Source organism: Equus caballus, chromosome 23 (genome assembly GCF_041296265.1).
Source record: "Equus caballus isolate H_3958 breed thoroughbred chromosome 23, TB-T2T, whole genome shotgun sequence".
NCBI lineage: Eukaryota > Metazoa > Chordata > Mammalia > Perissodactyla > Equidae > Equus > Equus caballus.
In genome coordinates, this window is record NC_091706.1 from 50,280,962 (window position 1) to 50,301,755 (window position 20,794).

Genomic DNA, 20,794 nt, shown 5'->3' on the forward strand with positions numbered 1-20,794 from the left:
AACAGAAAATAATCAAGGGGCTCCACTGCAGCTAAATCCAGAAGTTTTACCCAGCTCTGAAGTTCACAATAAAACGTTTGAATTGTGATGTGAAAGAACTTAGATCCTTAGAGGAGGTCTACCTCTGTTAAGATGAGATTAGTATTTATCACACCAAAGCCAGATGCGGAATCACTGCGTCATTTTCTTCTTTTTACTGAAAAGCTTTTTATTTTAAAGGTGAAGCAACACACAATCTCTTCTTATCTGTAAGTTACGGTAGCTCACTCTTAGAAAGCCCAAGGCAAAGGTTATTCTTCCTGTGCCTGTACGTGTATTTTGAAGGGTGTGTAAAGCCAGTGCTAATGTTTGTTTGTATGTAGGGGAAAAAGCCATGTCCTACTTTTTTTTTTTTTTTTAAGGAAGATTAGCCTTGAGCTAACATCTGCTGCCAGTCCTTCTCTTTTTTGCTGAGGAAGATTGGCCCTGAGCTAACATTCATGCCCGTCTTCCTCTATTTTATGTGTGGGACACCTACCACAGCATGGCTTAATAAGCCGTGTGTAGGTCCACACCCGGGATCTGAACTGGTGAACCCTGGGCCACTAAAGCGGAACATATGACCTTAACCGCTGGGCGGCCGGCCCCCATGTCCTACTTTTTTTTTTTAATTGTTTTTTAAAGATTTTATTTTTTTGCTTTTCCCCCAAAGCCCCCCAGTACAGTACGTAGTTGTATATTCTTTGCTGTGGATCCTTCTAGTTGTGGCATGTGGGACACTGCCTCAGCGTGGTTTGATGAGCAGTGCCATGTCCAAGCCCAGGATTTGAACCAACGAAACACTGGGCTGCCTGCAGCAGAGCGTGCGAACTTAACCACTCGGCCACAGGGCCAGCCCCGCCGTGTCCTACTTTTTAAGCCATTTTTCCCCGTGCACCTCTATGAACCTGGTCTTATCTGTAGAGGAAGCTTTGGACTTAGAATTATTTCCTTTTGAGAATGGATATGCTAGATTAAATAGACTGAGTTTATAAGTGGAAGGCCCCTCTTCAGGCAAACATTTCTCTTTCTATGAAATTGAGTTTTTTGCTTGTATTTGTGAGGGATGATATTTGTGTTAATAAAGCAGTATACCTTTAGTGTTTACTACCGATTTGAAATCTCTGATTAGATATGTCACAACTGTTCTTTTGGTTTAGAACTGATTATGTCTACCTTGTTGCTGACAGTTATTTTCAACATCTTTGCTATCTGGAGGCTTAAAAAAATGCTTTGCCAAATAAATCTTATTAGAGGGGAAAATCCTTTCAGCTTGCGAATATATCAAAATAGTAAAAATTGATCATCTTTTTACTTTAATGTACTCTTATTAATTGCTCATAAAGATATAATGTACCATGCATTTAGAATAAATATCCTTCTTTTTTTACTGTAAAATAGGGCAAATCAGCATGTATTACTCTACTTTTAGTAAATTTTATTCATATTGGGATTTCATTTTGGCAAGAGTAATGTCACTTCTTTTCACTTGGTTTAAACTGGCAGAAGATTAGGTAAAAATAGCTCCTGGTTCCAGTTAACATGCTGTTCTTACAAAATCTACCCATTTTTTTTTTTCACTCTATCAAGCATTTGATGTGGACATCCCTTGCTTTATAGTAGCGTGAACGTTTGTTACAGAGTAAAATTTCTTAGGTCACTATTAGTTTGGTAGAGTTGCTGTAAAAAAGTATCACAAAATGAGTGCCTTAAACAACAGAAATTTATTGTCACGTATTTCTGGAGACTTGAAGTCTGCGGTCAAGGTGTCAGTGGGGCCATGCTCCCTCTGAAGGCATGAGGCAAGGATCTGTTCCAGGCCTCTCTCCTAGATTCTGGTGGTTTGTTTTCAGTCTGAGGCCTTTCTTGGTTTGTAGACACGTCACTCTGATCTCTGCCTTCATGTTCACACAGTATTCTCCCTGTCTGTCTGTGTCCACATTTCCTTTTATCTATGGACACCAGTCGTACTGGATTGGTGGCGTCCCACCCTATTCCAGTATGACCTCATCTTAACTAATTATATCGGCAATGACCCTATTTCCAAATAAAGTCACATTCTGAGGTACTGGGGGATAGAACTTCAACATATGAATTTTAGGAGGGCAAAAGTCAACCCATAACAGTCCTTATTGTGTAAAAGGATTCATTAAAGTATTGTATTTGATTCAACATTTAAAAGGACAATTCAGTCTGTAAATAATAATTTTCTGTTGCATTAAATGAGATATGTTTTCTTTTTTCAATGAGTTTGGTTAGGATATATACCAATTATAGACTATATCTTCTGATTTTTTTTAAATGATAAAACTCATATTTGATTAGGTTGTGTGTTATGATATAGTCTGTAATTATGTATAGTATGTAATTATTGTCACACAGATTCTTCAACTGGAAAAATTTAATTACATTGGTATTTTATGCCTTTCTGTTTTAGGTAATTTCTTCATGCTCTCATCGCATTTAAAATGTTGTGTTTTATATAGATGCTTTGCTCTGGAGAATGTTACATAAATCTGTTTATGCATTTGTTGATGTCGTGAGACTTAAAACTTGTTAAGGTATTTAATTAAATATTTTATTAGTTGTGACTTTATCCGAGTGAGGCTCTCAGTTCCTTAACTGCCTGCTCTAAGCAGTAAAGTCTCTGCTGCCTTGTAGACCTCCAGTGTAGTGTACTGGTTGATGCGGGCTTCCCATACCTGCACTCTTTGTCAGAGTCTTAGCCTGGGGTCCATAATAGGCTGCAGAGGGCCTTTATATTTTCTAAAATTGTGTGCCACATTTTATGTGTGCGTTTTTCGGAGGGAGAAGGTCCTTGGCCTATCACCAGCTTCTTAAAGAGATTCTTAATCTCTATCCCACCTGCCCCCTATAGTAAAAATGCCTTGTAAGAAACTGATCATGTCATTAGGAGAGAATGAAGTGGTTCTTACAATAACAGTCTCTCAATCCATTCTATTACTGGGCTTTAGAATGTATGATCAAAATGCAGCCTTCTCTGAACCAACTTTAGGGGTGGTCAAATATAAAAAGCCTCTCCGGGGGCTGGCCCTGTGGCCTGGTGGTTAAGTTTAGTTAGCTTAGCTTCTGTGGCCCGGGATCAGTTCCTGGGTGCCGGTCTACACCACTTGTCAGTGGCCATGCTGTGGTGGCAACCCACATAACAGAATAGAGGAACACTGGCACAGATGTTAGCTCAGGGCAGTTCTTCTTCACACACAAAAAAAGAAAAACAACCTTTCCGGAAGTGTCAGAATTGAATAAGATGATGTTTGCATAATAAGGATAACTTGAACCACATAAAAAAGAACAAAGTTGTTAATGAGCTCTAACTTACCAATGACCTTGGCAAATGGACCGATGGGGTGTTTGAAACGAAAGTGGCAACTGAAAATAATTCCCCTAAGACTGAGATTCTTCTTGATTAAAGTTTTTATTGTTGATGTGGTTATATTTTTGCAAGGTTTTTTCCCCATAGTGATTCTTTAATGTTTTAAATTGAGTTTATATGAATTTTGGTTTCAATTGACTTAGAAAATTTTAAAGTACCTCCCAAATTAATTAGCAATACTTATGAAAAAGGGATGACTTAGTTGGGGAAAATGGTGACTATTTTGAGGAGAAATGTCATTGGCAGGGGAGGAGCTTAATGTTGGGGGAGGAAGCTTGCAGAGCAGATTCCATTCTTTCAAGCCTCTTGTGCTGCGTACAGATTCCCAGGGCATCAGGCAACACTAGGGCTTTCTCTAGCGTGGGTAGCTTCAGGAAGTGAGAGAGAAGCGCAAGACCCATTGTTAAGAGAATAATGAGAATTGGCGAGGTGGAGTGCAAGACCAGCTCCAGGGTTGAAAGTAGTGGGAGCTTCCTGGGGATGAGCAGTCCTTCAGAAGTCGAGGCCAGATGGGCAAGATACTAGGGCTTTCCTTGACTTCTCTTTTTCTCCCTTTCTGTTCTTTGAATTCTCTGTATCCTTGTTCTGTATTTTATGTGATGACCAGTGGGGTGTGGCCACAAGAGAGAACAAATAGAGGTGCAGGAAAACAAAGTTTATTGTACTCATAGGTCTTAGAGAAACGGAGTCACTGCTCACCAAGAGGGGGCCACATGGGAGGAGCACCAAGGGAACAGGCTTAACCAAGCAGGCGGGGAGCCAGGAGAACACGCGGATCCTGGGGTCAAGGTGGAGTATGCAAAAAAAGGCGCAAGGGAATTTCCTTGATGTGTTTGAATGTTACCAGGTCATGGTCCGGGGCGGGCAGAGAAAGCAACTTGTGTGGAGGCACACCTTTTCACACTGGTGCCCTTGGTCACCAGGTGGGGTGCTCACCGTTTGTGTGTCTGGGGATATTGAGGCAGCAGGAGACAAAATATGAAGTTTAAAATTTCACAGTACAACCTTTCTGAATTTTTTTGGTTTAGATTTTGTCTGTTTGCCCAATCACTTTGGAGTCCAAATGTCTGAGAGTGATTTATGTGGTCTATAATGAATAATAAAGACTAAGAAGAGAGCTATAGCTATACCTATTAAGATGTCATTATTAAAATGTCATGATTGTGAGACCCTCTCAAGTGTTCCTGAAGACTATCAACAAAATATTTTCAGGTGGTACTAAATCATCAACTGCGTCTGATGCTTCAGGAAATCATTTTACTGTTTATGAAGCTTTTACATCTAGTATGACTTCTGAATTCAGAATGTGATGTTCTGGTTGCTTTGCTCTAACCTCCCCCTCTTTAGTCCCTGTCTCCCATCCCAGGTCAAATTGTGTCCGGTATGGATGACTATGGAGAAGCTGTGTATAGTTCTTGAAACCACCTGGCTTCTAGCAGGTTTGCTTAGATGCTTAGGTCTCTGAAAGCACTAGGCAATATTTTGTGGCCTATTCTGAATTATGATATCTGAAAGAAATATAAATATCTTCCCTATAATTCAAGCTGAGCTTCCCCCGTGGATCCTAATTGGAGCAGTTTGGTAATGCTAAAGGGCGTCTCAGTATCGAAGTACAGTGTCTGTTAGGCACATACGAATAGTCTGCTTATGCTTTTTAATGTACAAAAACATATCCTCCACAGTGAACACTCCCATTTGGGAAAGGGAAGAGTGGGAGTCATGGCAGTCATTGTCCATAATAGTGATGCCACCTTCTGGGTAAGCATTGTGAAGTCCCCAACCCCTACAGTAGAGGCAGTTCCTTGGTTTTATCCTGGTTCTGCAACCTGGGAAGAACTCTTTTGTTCTTTCTTCCCTTTGGTCAAATCTAAAGAGGGTGGCAGGGATTGTGGCCTCGTGGGGAGCTGCACAGCTTCTTTAGGTAGCTTCCTGTTTATTTAAATTTGGGGGTCATTTTACAGTCACAGGCTTTTAACTACTCATGGCTCATGGCTGATTTGGGCAATAAAATTCCTTCTGAAACTTATAAAAGTTCTCATCTGTTTTCTTCCTGCTAGTTCCATTTGCCAGTTACCACAACGGAAGTTCTTTTTTAGATCTAGTTTTCAACCAGTAGGTTCGGGTGTATTAATCTGAATTTTGCAAGAGGGCCTAATGCTTGTGTTTAACCAAGAAGTCTTAATGGGTCTTTGTTGCTCAAAGCTTGTTTCATTCTTATTTCCTGTTATTTGCTTCAGAGATCCAGGATGACTGGGGTTCTGCCATCTTTAACACATGGTTTTCAAGATTGCCAAAGGGAAACAGTATGTTGGAACAAACATGGGAGATATTTCATGGGCCAGGCTTGGAAGAGGAATGTGGCAGGCAGAATGCTAAGACCCTCAATGACCTTCCCTCTTGTGTAGTCCCCTCCCCTTTGAGTGTGGGTCAACCTGTCACTATCAAGATGTCACTCCCGGGATTGTTACTTCATATGGCTAAAGGGAGCTTATATTGTTGGGATTAATCTAGTCACATGAGCCCTTTACAAGCAGAGAATTTTCTCTGGCTGGTCGTGGAAGGGGAAGTCAGAAGGATTGGAAGTGTGAGGTGGACTAGACATGCTGTTGCTGTTTAAAGATAGAAGGGCCGGGTGAGATGGAATGCACTCAGCCTCTGGGAGCAGAGAGCAGCTCTGGGATGACAACTGACACAGAAGTGAGGACCTTAGACTCACAGCCTTAAAGAACTGGATTCTGTCAACAACCTGAATGTAAGGGAAGTCTTCCCCAGAGCCTGCAGATAGAAGCCCAGTGTAGCTGACATCTTGATTTTGGCCTTGGGAGACTCTGAGCAGAGAACCCAGTCAAGCTGGCCCAGACTTTTGACCTGTAGAACTGTAAGCTAATATGTGGCTATTGTTTTAAGCTGCTGAATTTGTGGTAATTTGTTATGCAACAACAGAAAACTAATAGAAGGAGCATTGGCTTCTGTTTATGTTCATTTGGCTGGAACTTGTAACATGGCCAAACCATGGTACGCCTAAGTGTGAGGGAAGAATGAAGGAGGCTGGGAACTGTAGTCTAGCAAGTACCCAGGATGTAGAAGTGGGTGTTGGTAAGAAGCTAGAAGTCTGTTCCACCCTGTGTCTATAACACATTCATTTGTATGTGTGTTTATGACTGTGTGTATGTGTATATACACATATATACATACACCTGTATAAATTTTAAGTCTAGTTTGCTCAATTAATCTTTTCTTATTAGGTTCAGTGTTCCATATGTCTTTTTGAATATATTTTCTATTTTACAGTTTTTTTCCTACAATGTTTGGGTTTTTTGATATTATGTATTTTTTTCCCCTAGTGAAACACAAGTTTCTTTTTGGGGTTCCTTATCAATTTTAAACAGTGAGGCCATTAACTACTTCCTGAGCAGCCTCTTAGCTTGGTGCGCTGGTAGTACATTGACAGCTTCATTAATCTTCAAGTGGAGAGACTGGAACTATGAAGGGATTCTTGAATTATTAGTCTCCAGCAAGGCACCAGGGATTTTTACCAGTGAGAGTAGAGTGCTTGACTGTTCTCCGTACATCTGTTTCTGTGCTTGTGGAAGGCAAATGCCAACACAGACACAGTGAAATGATCTTATCTAATATGGGCACATCCGACAGTTACATGGTAATTTGAAGTTGTTCATTAAGTTGTTGAGGGTTGCAGATGTGTGTAGCACACTTGGTGGTGTTTGTCTGGGATGTGTTAACTCCATGCTCTTTGATGTGGTTTGTGGATCCTTAGCTCTGAGTGGGTTTCGGGTTGCAGCTGGTGGACAGTGCCGGACATGTTTTGGAAAAGATGAGGTCTGGCGCCTTGAGATGTCCTGTAAGGACTTGGAGTCAGTTGAGCAGCTTGGTTGGGGAGAGAATAGTCAGGCATGGTTCTGTGTCTGAGTGATGCACTGACCTGAAGCTTACCCTGGTGTGCTTCTTTATTGTTGAGTGAAAACGTGTACAGTGATTTGCTGGCCATATTTATATTATTCATTAAACTGCTTAAGTGGCTACTTCTGGGCAAGAGGGACCTCCAGACCTTCTGCTGTGGCTATCCTCCGTCATGTTTGTAGACTGACTGAAGGAAGTGCTTTCTGGAGATATTCCTCATCAATACCATCGTCAAGGTTTTACTCATCAAAGTTAATATCCTATCATCCAGAGATTCTATTCTGCTTCCTTTTAAAAAAAATTTTATTATTATTTTTTTGAGGAAGATTGACCCTAAGGTAACATCTGTTGCCAATCTTCCTCTTTTTGCTTGAGGGAGATTATCACTGAGGTAACGTCTGTGCCACTCTTCCTCTGTTTTGTATGTGGGATGCTGCCACAGTGTGGCTTGACAGGCGGTGCCAGGTCTGCGCCTGGGATCTGAACCTGTGAACCCCAGGCCACAAAGCAGAGTGTGTGAACTTAACCACTATGCCACTGGGCCAGCCCCCCGCATTCTGCTGCTTATGCTCAGCCTTGTACTTAAGTCCTGTCTCCTGTTACACTTTTTAATTAAGTTTAGCAAACATAAAATTGTTTTCCGTTCAGCTCTCTTCTATTCATCTCATCTATTACCCTCTGGGCATCTTTGGTCCCTTTCAAACTCACAGATCTAAAATCTTGAGATTTTCCCTGCTTTTTTGGTTGTTACCTTCACCTGAAACCAAATTTTCCAGAGAGATGCTTATAGTGCTCATCACCCATTTCTTGATGTAGACATGGAAAACTCCTTTTTCCTAGCTCCAACAGGGAAAGCTTATCATTGCTGATGAAGTTTAAATTGTTTAACAAGTATTTTGTGATCATTTAGATCCATATAATTCATTTCTTACAAATTCTTTCAGCTACTTTCTGTGTCTCAAGATGTATACATTTAAAGCATTTTGATCCATTTTCACGTAAACCACCTTCTATGAAAGGATGTGTCCTAAATGGAAAGCTTATCATAAAATCTCAGTGCATTTGTCTAAATGTTATGACTGTTACTGTACTTCTATGAGGCAGTGGGTTATGCTGATATCATGTGATATGTATTGGCTTGCTCTTTATAACATCTCAATTCTTGATATCTGATGTCACTGCTGATTGCTGCCATGAATGATTCAGGTGAATTTAGGCAGTCAACTTCTGTAGACTCTTTGCATGTAGTTATGGTGGAATAATTTGACTGTTTCCCAAATTTGTCATTTGATTTTATCTTCATGACTTTCGGGCATCTGAATTCATCTTTAAATTACTGACTTTAAAAATGAATCATTGTATCACTTTCATAAATGGAAAAACCACTATCATTTATCATAAATAGAGGTGTCGGAAATTATCACACACAAAAACATTAAGTCCTATACTCTTGCTTAAGTAAATCTGTGAGCTTGAGATTTATTCTGCTTTTGTTAAAACAGGAGATTAACAAGTGTTAGACAAGCAGTAGAGGGTCTAACAATACACTGAGACTTTTTCCTTCACTAAATCAGAATGATTGAAAGAAGAATAAAGCGAATGACCCTCATTGAGGGAATCAGTGTTATTGAGGACACAAGTCAGCACCAACTGTATTTTTCAAAACTTGCCCCCTCCAACAATTTGACTGTATAGATGGTCAGCCATTTCCTGACCATCAAGGAATTTTCTGCCCCCCAAAGGGGATTTGATTATGTATCATAAAAGAGAAGATCATTTGTTTAAAGCAGCATTGAGTCATCTGTTCTGTGCCTAATGTTTGGAAGGGAGGCAGAGATGCAATTCAAGAGAAGCTCTTGAAATCCTTCAGAAAATGTTGAAAGACCACAGGTCATTAGGCTGTATAGAACATGATCACTAGGAGCCCAGGACTTCAGATCTCTTCCAAGTTTTCCCGTGCTGAGGCCCTGTGAGACCCCACACAAGTCACTGGTCGCTTGATTTTCAAACCCCTCTCCGAATTCCTAAGTTTCTCTGCTGAGGTATTAGGGTCTTGGGTGTGAGTTTCGGTTCTGACGTTTTATATTTCTGGTCTTGTTCCCCTCTGATTCATGTCTAAGTGTAGCGATAGTCGTCTCCGTAAAGAGCAAATCCAGTGTTGCTCCTCTGCTCAAAACTCTTCAGTGGCTCCTATGGCTCCCAGTATAAAGCCCTTATGAGTCCTGTTAAGGAGTTTGGAGAGTGTTCTGACCCTCGTGTACAGACCTAATCTCAACTCTCACAATTCTTATATGTGTGATTATCTTTTACCTCTTTCCTTTGTACCACACACACTTACCAGCCTTTGAGCCCTTGCACCATGCTTTCCTCTTTATGGAAATTCCCCTTCCCTCTCTTCCACTGTGTACTTGACTAATCACTACTACTCTTCAAGGTCTCAGCTTAATAATTTCTTAGGAGATTTACCCTTCCCTCATTTGGTGTGGGTTAAATGCTTTTCCATGTGCAATCAAAGTTGCCCATATAGGCAACTTTCCTATTATTTCCCTTAAGTATAGGGCTTGGCCACTGTACTGTAAGCACCTATTTCCTCGTTGGTATTCTCCAGGGTGAGTATAAAGAAAGGGACTCTAGGGGCCGGCCTGGTGTCACAGCGGTTAAGCACGCACGTTCTGCTTTGGCGGCCCGGGGTTCGCCAGTTCGGATCCCGGGTGCGGACCTGGCACCACTTGGCAAACCATACTGTGGTAGGCGTCCCACATATAAAGTAGAGGGAGATGGGCATGGATGTTAGCTCACGGCCAGTCTTCCTCAGCAAAAAGAGGAGGTTTGGCAGCAGATGTTACCTCAGGGCCAGTCTTCCTCAGCAAAAAGAGGAGGTTTGGCAGCAGATGTTAGCTCAGGGTTAATCTTCCTTAAAAAAACCCACAAAAAACAAAACAAACAAACAAAAAAAAGAAAAGGACTCTGTTCTGTCCTTCATTATGTCTCCAAGGCCTGACTCAGTGGGCGTCCAATAGATGTTTGTTGACTGAATCTCTCCTTCCTGTTTCTTTTCTGTTTATTCATATTTATATTTTGGGGTTATCTTGTGCATACATTTTAAAGTTTGTTTATTTCTGCTTAAGAATACATCACATATTCTTAAGAGTTAATTGAGAAGTTAAATTAAAACAAGCCCTCATAAAATTGTAAGTTTGTAAATTTAAAATAAACTTCCTTAATTGTAAAAATGGCTAGCATGGCTAGGCACTATTTTAACTACCCGTAATGACTCTATTAAGGACATTATTATCCCCATTGTACACATGAGGAAACTGAAGCACAGAGAGGTTAAGTAAGTTGCCCAAGGTTATGCAGCTTCAGTGGCAGAGCCAGGATTTTAATCCAGACCAGCTAGTTACAGAGCTGATAACTGCCAATAATTCTCAAGTATGAGTCCTATTCCTGCCTTAAATGTCAAACGAAGAAATATCTAAAAGCATTTAATAATCAGTAAGATAAAAATGAACACCTTAATAGAAAAATTAAAAAAGAATATGGAAAGGCAATATATGAAAGAACTACAAGTGGCCAAGATACAAATATAAGAATCATGGACATCAGACAGCAATCCGAGCCATTTTTCATTGTTTAGATCGGCATAGATTGGAAGGATGGTAGCATTCTGAGTTAGCAGTGGTGCAAGACCATGGCTCTCATTTGATGGTGGGAGTGTAAACTGTTGTAACACTCCTGCAGATCAGCAGTGCTCTTCCTTGTAATTCTGTTTTTAGGAATCTGTCCACAGAAGATAAATGTATAAGCATGTACAACTTGTGTACACAGTTCACTTTAATAGTTATTGTAGTGAAAAATTGGAAAGAACCTAAATGTCAAATGATAGGGCATAGGGAAGTAAATCATGGTGTGTCCACATTATGGAGTGTCTGTAGCCATTTTATCCATAGGGCAGTGTTTATTGGTGTAGGGGAATAGTCATGATTATTGCTAAGTGAAGAAAGCAGGCCATAAAGCAGATATGCATTAGGCCTGATGTTGGAAAAAAAGAGCTATAATAGTAGCTAAAGTACACTGAGAATTTATATGCCAAGCACTGCACTATATTGCTAAAAGATTATTTTTAAAATTGACGTTTAGACAATGAGTTTTCCTGGTCAGTGGGCTTATGGACAAGCAGTTTGTGTTTCCGCATTTTCTGCCTCATCTTTTGTAATTAGGTGTATCCAGCACTAAATTTTCTTTCCACTCCATCCTCGTTACCTTTTATTCCAATCCCTACTTCCTGAGGTTAAATTGAAAACAAGGGATAGAAGAATCTTACAAGTCATCACTGGGATTGGGTGCAAACCCAATTTTCAGCCAAGTTCTGGAACTATCAATCAATGCGGGTTTGCTCCATTAGGCATTTAGCATTAAGGCTGTTAGAACACCTGCCTCGCCCTCCATAGAGCCCTGAATTAAATTGTGCTGCTTGGGTTTCTTCTGAGTACACAGCTGCTTTTCTTGTTTCTCTAAGAAATGTAAAGGCATCACAAATCAGAAGGTTGCTAGTGGCTTTTGCTGGCGTTTGTTTTAAATATTTTTTTAAATCCCAGCTCCCTAGTCTTATTCTTAGCAAAGACAGGGTCATGGCTGTGATTCTGTGTTTTGCATAAAGGGAAGGAGGGCAGCTAGGAAATGTACTGATGGTGTAGAAGAGAGCTTCTGCAAGATGTTCTCAGTAACTTGGTGCAAAATGTTCAGCTTCGTTCTCCAGCCCTTGTAGCAGGAAATTCTGGGCATCTATCACTTTTTAGCTTCTCTGTAAAAGGCTTGTAGGCAATGCCATGCCAGCAACGAAGAATGAAGTGAGATGGAGATACCCTAAGAAGATAGGAGATATTCCCAGTGATTCCCTTTGAGCATGAATGCAGAATACTATCAGTAGCCTCTTGTGGGCTTCTATTTGGGGGACAGAAAATGCAAAGTTTAGGAAGCTGTGAATGGAAAAATAATACCCTGTTCTCTCCACCCCAAACAAAATAGAACAAAATGGAAGAACCACTACCATAAAACACAGCCTTGGTAATGAGATGGGCAGGCCACTCTCAGCTTCCTCCCAGAGAGGACGTGTCTGGCAGGATCAACCAGAGCACTGAGGGTGGCTGCTGGTTGGGCACAAGTGTGCCTTTATGGATGGTTTGGCTTTCTCTGGGGCCTGGCACTGTTTAATGGCATCAATGAAAAGTGCTTCGAGCTCTGAGACAAATAGGCTGTGAAGTCATTTCTGGAGGAAAGCTTGTTTTTCCAGCCTCTGCGGAATCTCTTTAAATTTCTGGAGCCGATTAACTTGTAAATTGAGAAACAGCGTTGAAGACTCTGCCTCAGAAATTTGTCTCCCTGCATTGTAATCTGGTGGAAGCATTTGCTAAACCGATGCTTTTATTTGCTGCAAAACTTCACATTTTGGCCCTAAGTTTTTTTAGATTTCAACATTTAAAAATATCACTATAAAAGAGTGATTTTTGAATTAAGGTAGATGTATCATAATGGAACTTTGTTATGTGTACATTCTGCACTGTCCTTCTTAGGGTGGCTCTCAAGAGCAGAAGGGGTTTGTGGGGCACTTCTCTCAATAATTGGGCATTACCAGTGGAAAGTGAGGTGTGAGTCTGTTTGGTTTGTAAGTTATTTTATTCAGGTTATTAAAATATGCTTTAATAGGCTACTCAATAATTTTTTGATTTAAAAACTCTCTTTATGCAAATAGATTCTTGTTCGTATCAGTACGTTAATCTCCTCTTGTTCCTGAGTGGAATGTTGTCCTAAAGTCTTGATTAGTACAGTACCCATGGACTGGAAAAAGGGCGTGCAGTTCTGTTTTTGTAAATTAAATCACTCTACTTTTCTTACATTAAAATTTGGAGGATGCTTTCCTTTTGCCTCATGCTTCGTTTAGTAGTGATTCTGACCCTGGCCTAGCATCTCTGCAAATTGTTTAAAACCGCTTAAGCTGATGCAGTGGTTCCAGAACTGGGCTGTGGGGCACACTTGGTTCCCACCACTTAGAGTCTGAATTGGGTCTGAGGAGGGGCACAGACATTCCTATTAAAAACTTGACTCAGAACCACTCCTCAGCTTTCGGGACTGCTGTCCACAATGTCTTCTATTAGTAGATAGAACGTGGGGGAAGATACATGCCGGGACCAAGTAAGTTTGAGAAATCATTAGATTAAACAAAGTTAAGCATGTTTCCACACTGCAGGACTTTCCAGAGCCTAATCCTCATGAAATACTCAGGATTCTTACAGCAGGGTATGGTTATGTACAGTTTCACAAACTTAATTGATTAGTACATCCTCCTGCCTGTCTCCCTCCTCCTCTCCCTCTCTTCCTCTTTCCTTTTTTTCTCTCCTTCGTTTAAAAAAAAAAGCTCAGAAAAAAGATTTGTTATAGATTACCCATACATCAAATAAATAATATTTCTCCTTCAAAAGTTCTTAAAGTTTGGTTTTGAAATGTGTTTCTTTAAGTGGAGCTGTTACTTATGTTTTGAAACAAGTGTTAGGGTCTTTTGAATAATCCCCCTGCCAAATACAAGTTCTTTTTCTTTTTTCCCTCATTAATTTTATTGAGATCATGCTGGTTTATAACATGTAATTTCAGGTGTATGTTATTATTTGTCAGTTTGTGAATATATTTCATTGTGCTTACCCCCAGTAGTCTACTTTTTGTCTGTCACCATGTATATGTGCCTCTTCACCCCTTTCACCTATGCCCAAGCCCCTTCCCCTTGGGTGACCACTAGTCTGTTCTCTTTATCCATGTATTTGTTGTCTTCCACATATGAGTGAAATCATGCAGTATTTGTCTTCGTCTGGCTTATTTCGCTTAACATCATATCATGTTGTTGCAAATGGGACGATTTTCTCTTTTTTATGGCTGAGTAGTATTCCATTGTGTGTGTGTGTGTGTGTGTGTGTGTGTGTATGTGTATACATATGTGTGTGTGTGTATATATATCACATCTTCTTTATCCATTCATCTGTTGTGGGCACTTGAGTTGCTTCCACATCTTGGCTATTGTGAATAATGCTACAATGAACATAGGGGTGCATAAATCTCTTTGGATCATTGATTTCAAGTTCTTTGGATAAATACCAAAGTATTTAGTGGGATAGCTGGATCGTATGGTATTTCTATTTTTAATTTTTTGAGAAATCTCCATACTGTTTTCCATAGTGGTTGCACTAGTTTGCATTCCCACCAGCAGTGTATGAGCATTCCCTTTTCTCTATATCCTCTCCAACATTTGTTGTCTTTTGTCTTGGTAATTACAGCTGTTCTGACTGGTGTAAGATGAAATCTGATTGTAGTTTTGATTTGCATTTCCCTAACAATTAGTGTTGTTGAACGTCGTCTCATGTGTCTGTTGGCCATCTGTATATCTTCTTTGGAAAAGTGTTCATATTCTCTGCCTATTTTGTAATCATGTTTTTTTGTTGTTGTTGAATTGTATGAATTCTTTATATATTTTGGAGATCAACCTCTTGTTGGATATATGATTTGAAAATATTTTCTCCCAGTTAGTGGGTTGTCTTTTTGTTTTGTTTCTGGTTTCCTTTGCCTTGCAGAAGCTTTTTAGTCTACTGTAGTCCCGTTTGTTAACTTTTTCTTTTGTTTACCTTGCCTGAATAGACATGGTTTTGGAAAAGATGCTGCTGATGCTAAGACCAATGTCAGATAGTGTACTGCCTATATTTTCTTCTAGGAGTTTTATGGTTTCAGGTGTTACATTCAAGTCTTTAATCTATTTTGAGTTAATTTTTGTATATGGTGCAAGATAATGGTCTACTTTCCTTCTTTTGCATGTGGCCGTCCAGTTTTCCCAGTATCATTTATTGAAGAGACTTTCCTTTCTCCATTGTATGGTCTTGGCTCCTTTGTTGAAGATTAACTGTCCATAGATGTGTGGTTTTATTTCTGGGGTTTCAATTCTGTTCCATTGATCTATATGTCTCTTTTTGTGCCAATACCATGCTGTTTTGATTACTGTAGCTTTGTAGTATATTTTGAAGTCAGGGTTGTGATGCCTCCAGCTTTGTTCTTTTTTCCCAGGATTGCTTTGGCTATTCAGGGTCTTTTTTTGTTCCATATACATTTTAGGATTCTTTGTTCTATTTCTGTGAAGAATGTCATTGGGATTTTGATTGGGATTGCATTAATCTGTAGATTGCTTTAGGTAGTATGAACATTTTAGCTATGTTTATTCTTCTGACCCATGAGCATGGAATATCTTTCCATTTCTTTATGTTGTCTTCAATTTCTTTCAGTAATGACTTGTAGTTTTCAGTGTACAGGTCTTTCACCTCTTTGGTTAAGTTTATTCCTAGATGTTTCTTTTTCTTATGGTTATAAATGGGATTATATTCTGGATTTCTTTCTGCTAGTTAATTGTTAGTGTATAGAAATGCAACTGATTTTTAAAAATTGATTTTGGTACCCTGCAACCTTGCTGTATTTGTTGATTATTTCTGATAGTTTTCTAGTGGATTCTTTAGGGTTTTCTACATATAGAATCATGTCATCTGCAAATAGCAAAAGTTTCACTTCTTCATTTCCAATTTGGATTCCTTTTATTTCTTTTTCTTGCCTAATTGTTCCAGCCAATACCTCCAGTACTATGTTGAATAGGAGTGGTGAGAGTGGGCACCCTTGTCTTCTTCCTGTTTTCAGAGGGATGGCTTTCAGTTTTTCACCATTAAGTATGATGTTGGCTGTTGGGTTTGTCATATATGGCTTTTATTATGTTGAGGTACTTTCCTTCTATACCCATTTTCTTGAGAGTTTTTATCATAAATGGATGTTGGATCTTGTCAAATGCTTTCTTTGCATCTATTGAGATGATCATGTGATTCTCATTCTTTGTTTTGTTAATGTGATGTATCACATCGATTGATCTGCGGATCTTGAACCATCCCTCTGTCCCTGGAATAAATCCCACTTGATCATGGTGTATGACCCTTTTAATGTATCGCTGTATTCAGTTTGCCAATATTTTGTTGAGGATTTCTGCATCTGTGTTCATCAGTGATATTGGCCTGTAATTTTCCTTCTTTGTCTTGTCCTTGTCTGGTTTTGGTATCAGGGTAATGTTGGCTTCATAGAATGAACAAATTCTTTACTTAAGTCAAATAATGAGATCATCATGATTTGACTCTTTAAGTAGTAACTACTCAGACACTTGCTTCTCTAACATTTGTCTCAAGTAGGAAGCTCTTTTCTCTCTGTTGATGAGTGTGGAGTGACACCTTAACATTTTATACTGTGTGTGTGCTTATTTTACTCCTCCAGCACCTCTCTAGAGAGAAGCTATCTTGATTGGTACCGAACCATTTGACATGGAAAATGGAGGCCAAGTACCTTGCTTGGAGTTTCTGCAGAAGGGATGGAAGTATGAGAGTCTGGCCCAAACTTCTTGTCCATTCTTCTTGCTGGTCAGCAGGCTTGTTGTGTCTAAACTACCACCAGCAGTGCCGGATGTGCTTATGGCAGCTGTGAGGGATGGGAGGAGAGAGAAGCAATGTACAAGCGTGGTAGGGATGCCTTATGACATTCCCAAAATGCCTCAAGAGGCATGGCTGTAGATGGCCTGCCCCTGCCTAAAAAGCCCATTCACAGATACAGAAACTCATTCCCTTCTCACATTTGAAAGAACTTAAAAATATGTTTCAGAAATGTTATGAGGATTGAGGAGTAAGCATTCAAAGATCTGTTTTTGGTAACATTATGGGAAAGAAGATTTACAATATATTATCTACTGGTTTTCTTAAGAGTAATGAACCATGGTGCTGTTGAGTTACACATATGGCAGTGCAAAGGCAGGGAGGCACTATGCTTTGTGACTTGATTTCACATTGTTTGTACGTTCAGTATATTTAATACACAGGAGCTGTCTTCCCATGGTTGATGATTAATGTCCCTCATGTGAGTGAAATGGCTCAGAACTGGACTCCTCTGTGGGGAATAAACTTTATTTCAGTTTACACTCCCATTTTGACTTTACAGCTTCCCTGATTACAATGACTTGTCTCTGCATGGTACAATCTCACATTTTCTACTGAGGTTACTACTCATGTAGAATTTATTTTTCTGATTCCAAATCTATGCCTATGAAATATTGGCACTTGTCATGATGTCAGTTTTGAAATGCTGAGGAAGTTCCTCAGATAGTCCACTGCTCACCTCTCTCCACCTCGCCATCCTAGTCCAGCCTCTGACCATCTCTCTGTCTCCCAGCATTCCCTCCTGCCACTAGTCAGGTCACGTTTTAGCCAGAGTAATAATTTCAAAACCTGAATATGTCCTTGCTGCTTGTGTGCTTAAAACCTTTCAGTGGTTTCTGGGTGCAATGGCAAAAATCCTCAATAGTGAACTGCAAGGGCTGCCTGATCTGACCCTTGCCTGTCCACCCTGATTTAGTGTGTTTTTCTCCCCCAGTGTGCTCTGGCCATCATCTGTCTTACAAACAGTATGTTTTAAATCGATTACCTGCCAGGCTCTGTGCTATGTTCTGAGTGTAGAAAGGTGAATAAAACACTCGTTCCTGCCCTCCTGGAACTGGGAGACAGATCAGTAGTAATCATGCAAATATATAATTAGACATTGTCACAGTGCATCAAAGAAACGCTAGGGTGCCATGACAGGAGGCCATGTCTGATGTCGTGTTGTGGAGAGAGACCACATTCTCTCCAGCATGTGGAAGGACTAATAGATGTTTATCAGGTACAGTGGGGAAGCCTAACCAGCAGAGAGAAGTCCAGATGTGAGAAAGGTACTATTATTTGCACCTAAAAAAGAGCAGATGATGATTTGACAGACACTTGCATATTTTATTCAGAAAGGACAGCCTTGAGGCTAAAGAACGCCTCCTTGTGTCCTCCTAAAGCTACTAGGGTCTTGGAATGTCTCCGGCTGGAATATCTTCTGTTGAACAAGTAAGATTGTGTGATATGATTTACATCATTATCTTTCTTACCAGAGACCATATCTCTGGCTTTTCAGAAGTGGGTGATCATGGAGTCTCTCTCTGAGGATGTAAATTTAAACTGAGTTGACGGTGAGAAGACACCAGCCCTTTGTGAGGTTCCCACCTGAGGGGACGGCACGCAGGAGCGTCCCCAGAACAGGCAGATGTGGGGCTGTGCCGTCAGGCCCATGTGGCTGGATCAAGTGCCCACCCTCCCATCACCCTGGGGCTCCTTCACTCCTGCTCATCCTTTAGCCCTTAATTCAGATGTTACTTCTGGGAAGCTCCTTCTCTGACCTGCTGGATTGAATGAGGTTCCCCAGAACCTTATCACTGTGGTTCGTCATTGTGCATTAATTTTGTGGCCGTTTGGTTAATCGTCTCCTTCATTGGTCTCTAAATTCCTGAAGGCAGGGGTCACATCTCTCTTGGCTTACTTTTGAGGATGATGGTAAAGATAAGTAACATTTATATAGTGCTTACCATTTAGGTCAACCCTATAAAAACCCTATGGGGTAGGTGCTGTAATATCCATTTTACTGATGAGGAAACTAAGGCACAGAGAGGTTCAGTGCCTTATCTAAAGGAGCACAGCCATTAGTTAATGTGGAGGCAGAATTTTACACCGGCAGTCTATCCTTTGGATGCTTGAATAGACTTTAAATCGATCATTTAATAATTCATTTCAATAAAACAGAATAGAAGGTCCAGTAGTAAGTAGTACAGGTATATTGTGGTGATTTGGTATGTGATAAAGGCAGCATTTCAAATCAGTGGAGAAAAGATTGGACTATTCAGTAAATGATATTTAGATAGTTATCTATCCATTTGGAAAATAAAATAAAACTGGATCCTTTATCACTTCTTATATTAAAATAAATTCTAGGCAGTTGGAGAGCATGAAGGTAAAAGAATGTAAAGTATAAAAGGAAGATATGAATTCTCTTGAGCTGGAGAAATACTTCCTGAACGTGATTGATAAGATGCAGAGACTGTAGAATTTTTTCAGTAATTTTTGCTACATAAGAATGAAGAACTTTTGAGCAGCAAAAGCATCCTAAACATGATTGAAATGATGAATGAAATTAAGATATGCATGCTACAACTAAAAAATAAAATGGACAAGCCAGCTTGGGCAAGGGTGTGGGGGCAAGGGTGTGGGGGCAAGGGTGTGGGGCCAAGGGTTACTCCTGTGTGGGAGCCAGTTAGGCAATGTGTGACGATACGTAGATTCACTTTGATTAAGGCACTTCTTGGGATTTATCACAAGTTGGAAAATTGGAGATGTGCAGAGACATATGTTAATTCATCACTCTGTTAATGGTAGTGAAATATTAATACAGGCGTACAATGGAGTTGTATGTAGCCCTTAAGAATGATGTAATCTGCATCTGTTCACATGGACACCTTTCCTTGATATGCTGAGGGTGGGGGCAGATTTTAGCAAGGCGTGTGTAGCATGAACCTAGATGTAAAATTGTGGCCATGGGCCATGTCCAAATATGTGGCTGGATGGAGATTTGGAACAAGGCTCACAATGTTAATAATTATCTCTAGATGTGAGTTTTTGAAAGTTTTCTTTTTCTTAAATTTTTTTGGATATTTCTTTTTCTAAAAAAATACAAACATTGAGCATATACCTTTTGATAATAAGAAAACTATCCAGGATATGAGAATAAATATTATTTTTTTGTAACCTGAACAGTTTTCTAGCTTATAAAGTAAAAAATTGAGACTTTTTTTTAATCCTTTTGTATTTCAACTTTTATATCATTTATTTTGGCTCCTATAAATGCTATTTCCACTTTGACCTTCCTAGCCATCGTAGAGGGCTGTTTGAATATTCAGGGTACCGAACAGAAGGTCAAACACAAAAAAGGAAATGGGTTCAGAAGCATTTTCATTAAAATTGCATGAGTACTGGAGTGTATCCTACAGCACAGAGCCTGCCTGGGTGAACTGGATCAATGTTTAGTAGAAACACAGCCTTGTAAGCCTCGCTGTTCTTAAACTCTTCTGTTTTTAATTAAATGTCCTATGTTCTTTAGCCTTAAAAGACAGAGTAACTAAGACAAAGGAGAGGGAAAAAAACCACCAGTGTTAAAAACAGGAGTATAATCTTGAAGGGAGAATTTCAAATAAATGCCTACACACACGCATGCACCTCCCTCAGACATGATATTGAACAGCACAGCTGGTCTTGATTCTGATCTTTTCTTGGTCAGATCTTCAGAGAAGAGTGTAATAAAGAATTAGTTATGTAGCAGCCCTGCCCATACTGTAGACAGGGATAATCTAGCTGCATAATTTTGCTAATAATATAGCTATAGAACACTACTTCTATCCTAGTGTAGGGTATCTGTTTTTTAGTTAGTAGGGGTTTGCTGATTTCAGAATTGCAAGCAGTATTTGATACTTAACACTCTGTCTGGTTCAATGAGTATGTCCCTCTA

General features: G+C 39.8%; 1 protein-coding gene across 4 annotated transcripts in view; it reads left to right on the plus strand.

Annotated features, from left to right (window-relative positions):
- Positions 1 to 20,794, plus strand: part of SH3GL2 (SH3 domain containing GRB2 like 2, endophilin A1) — a 196,677-nt gene that overhangs the window by 2,572 nt on the left and 173,311 nt on the right. The window contains exon 1 of one of the 4 annotated variants that reach the window (XM_070248235.1): positions 5,926 to 6,164. The exons of 2 other annotated variants lie outside the window; for them this stretch is intronic. The gene's annotated coding sequence lies outside the window, so the exon portion shown is untranslated. Of the gene's footprint in view, positions 1 to 5,925; positions 6,165 to 20,794 lie in introns of those variants that run through there. One more of the 4 variants, XM_070248236.1, reaches the window with a different exon arrangement.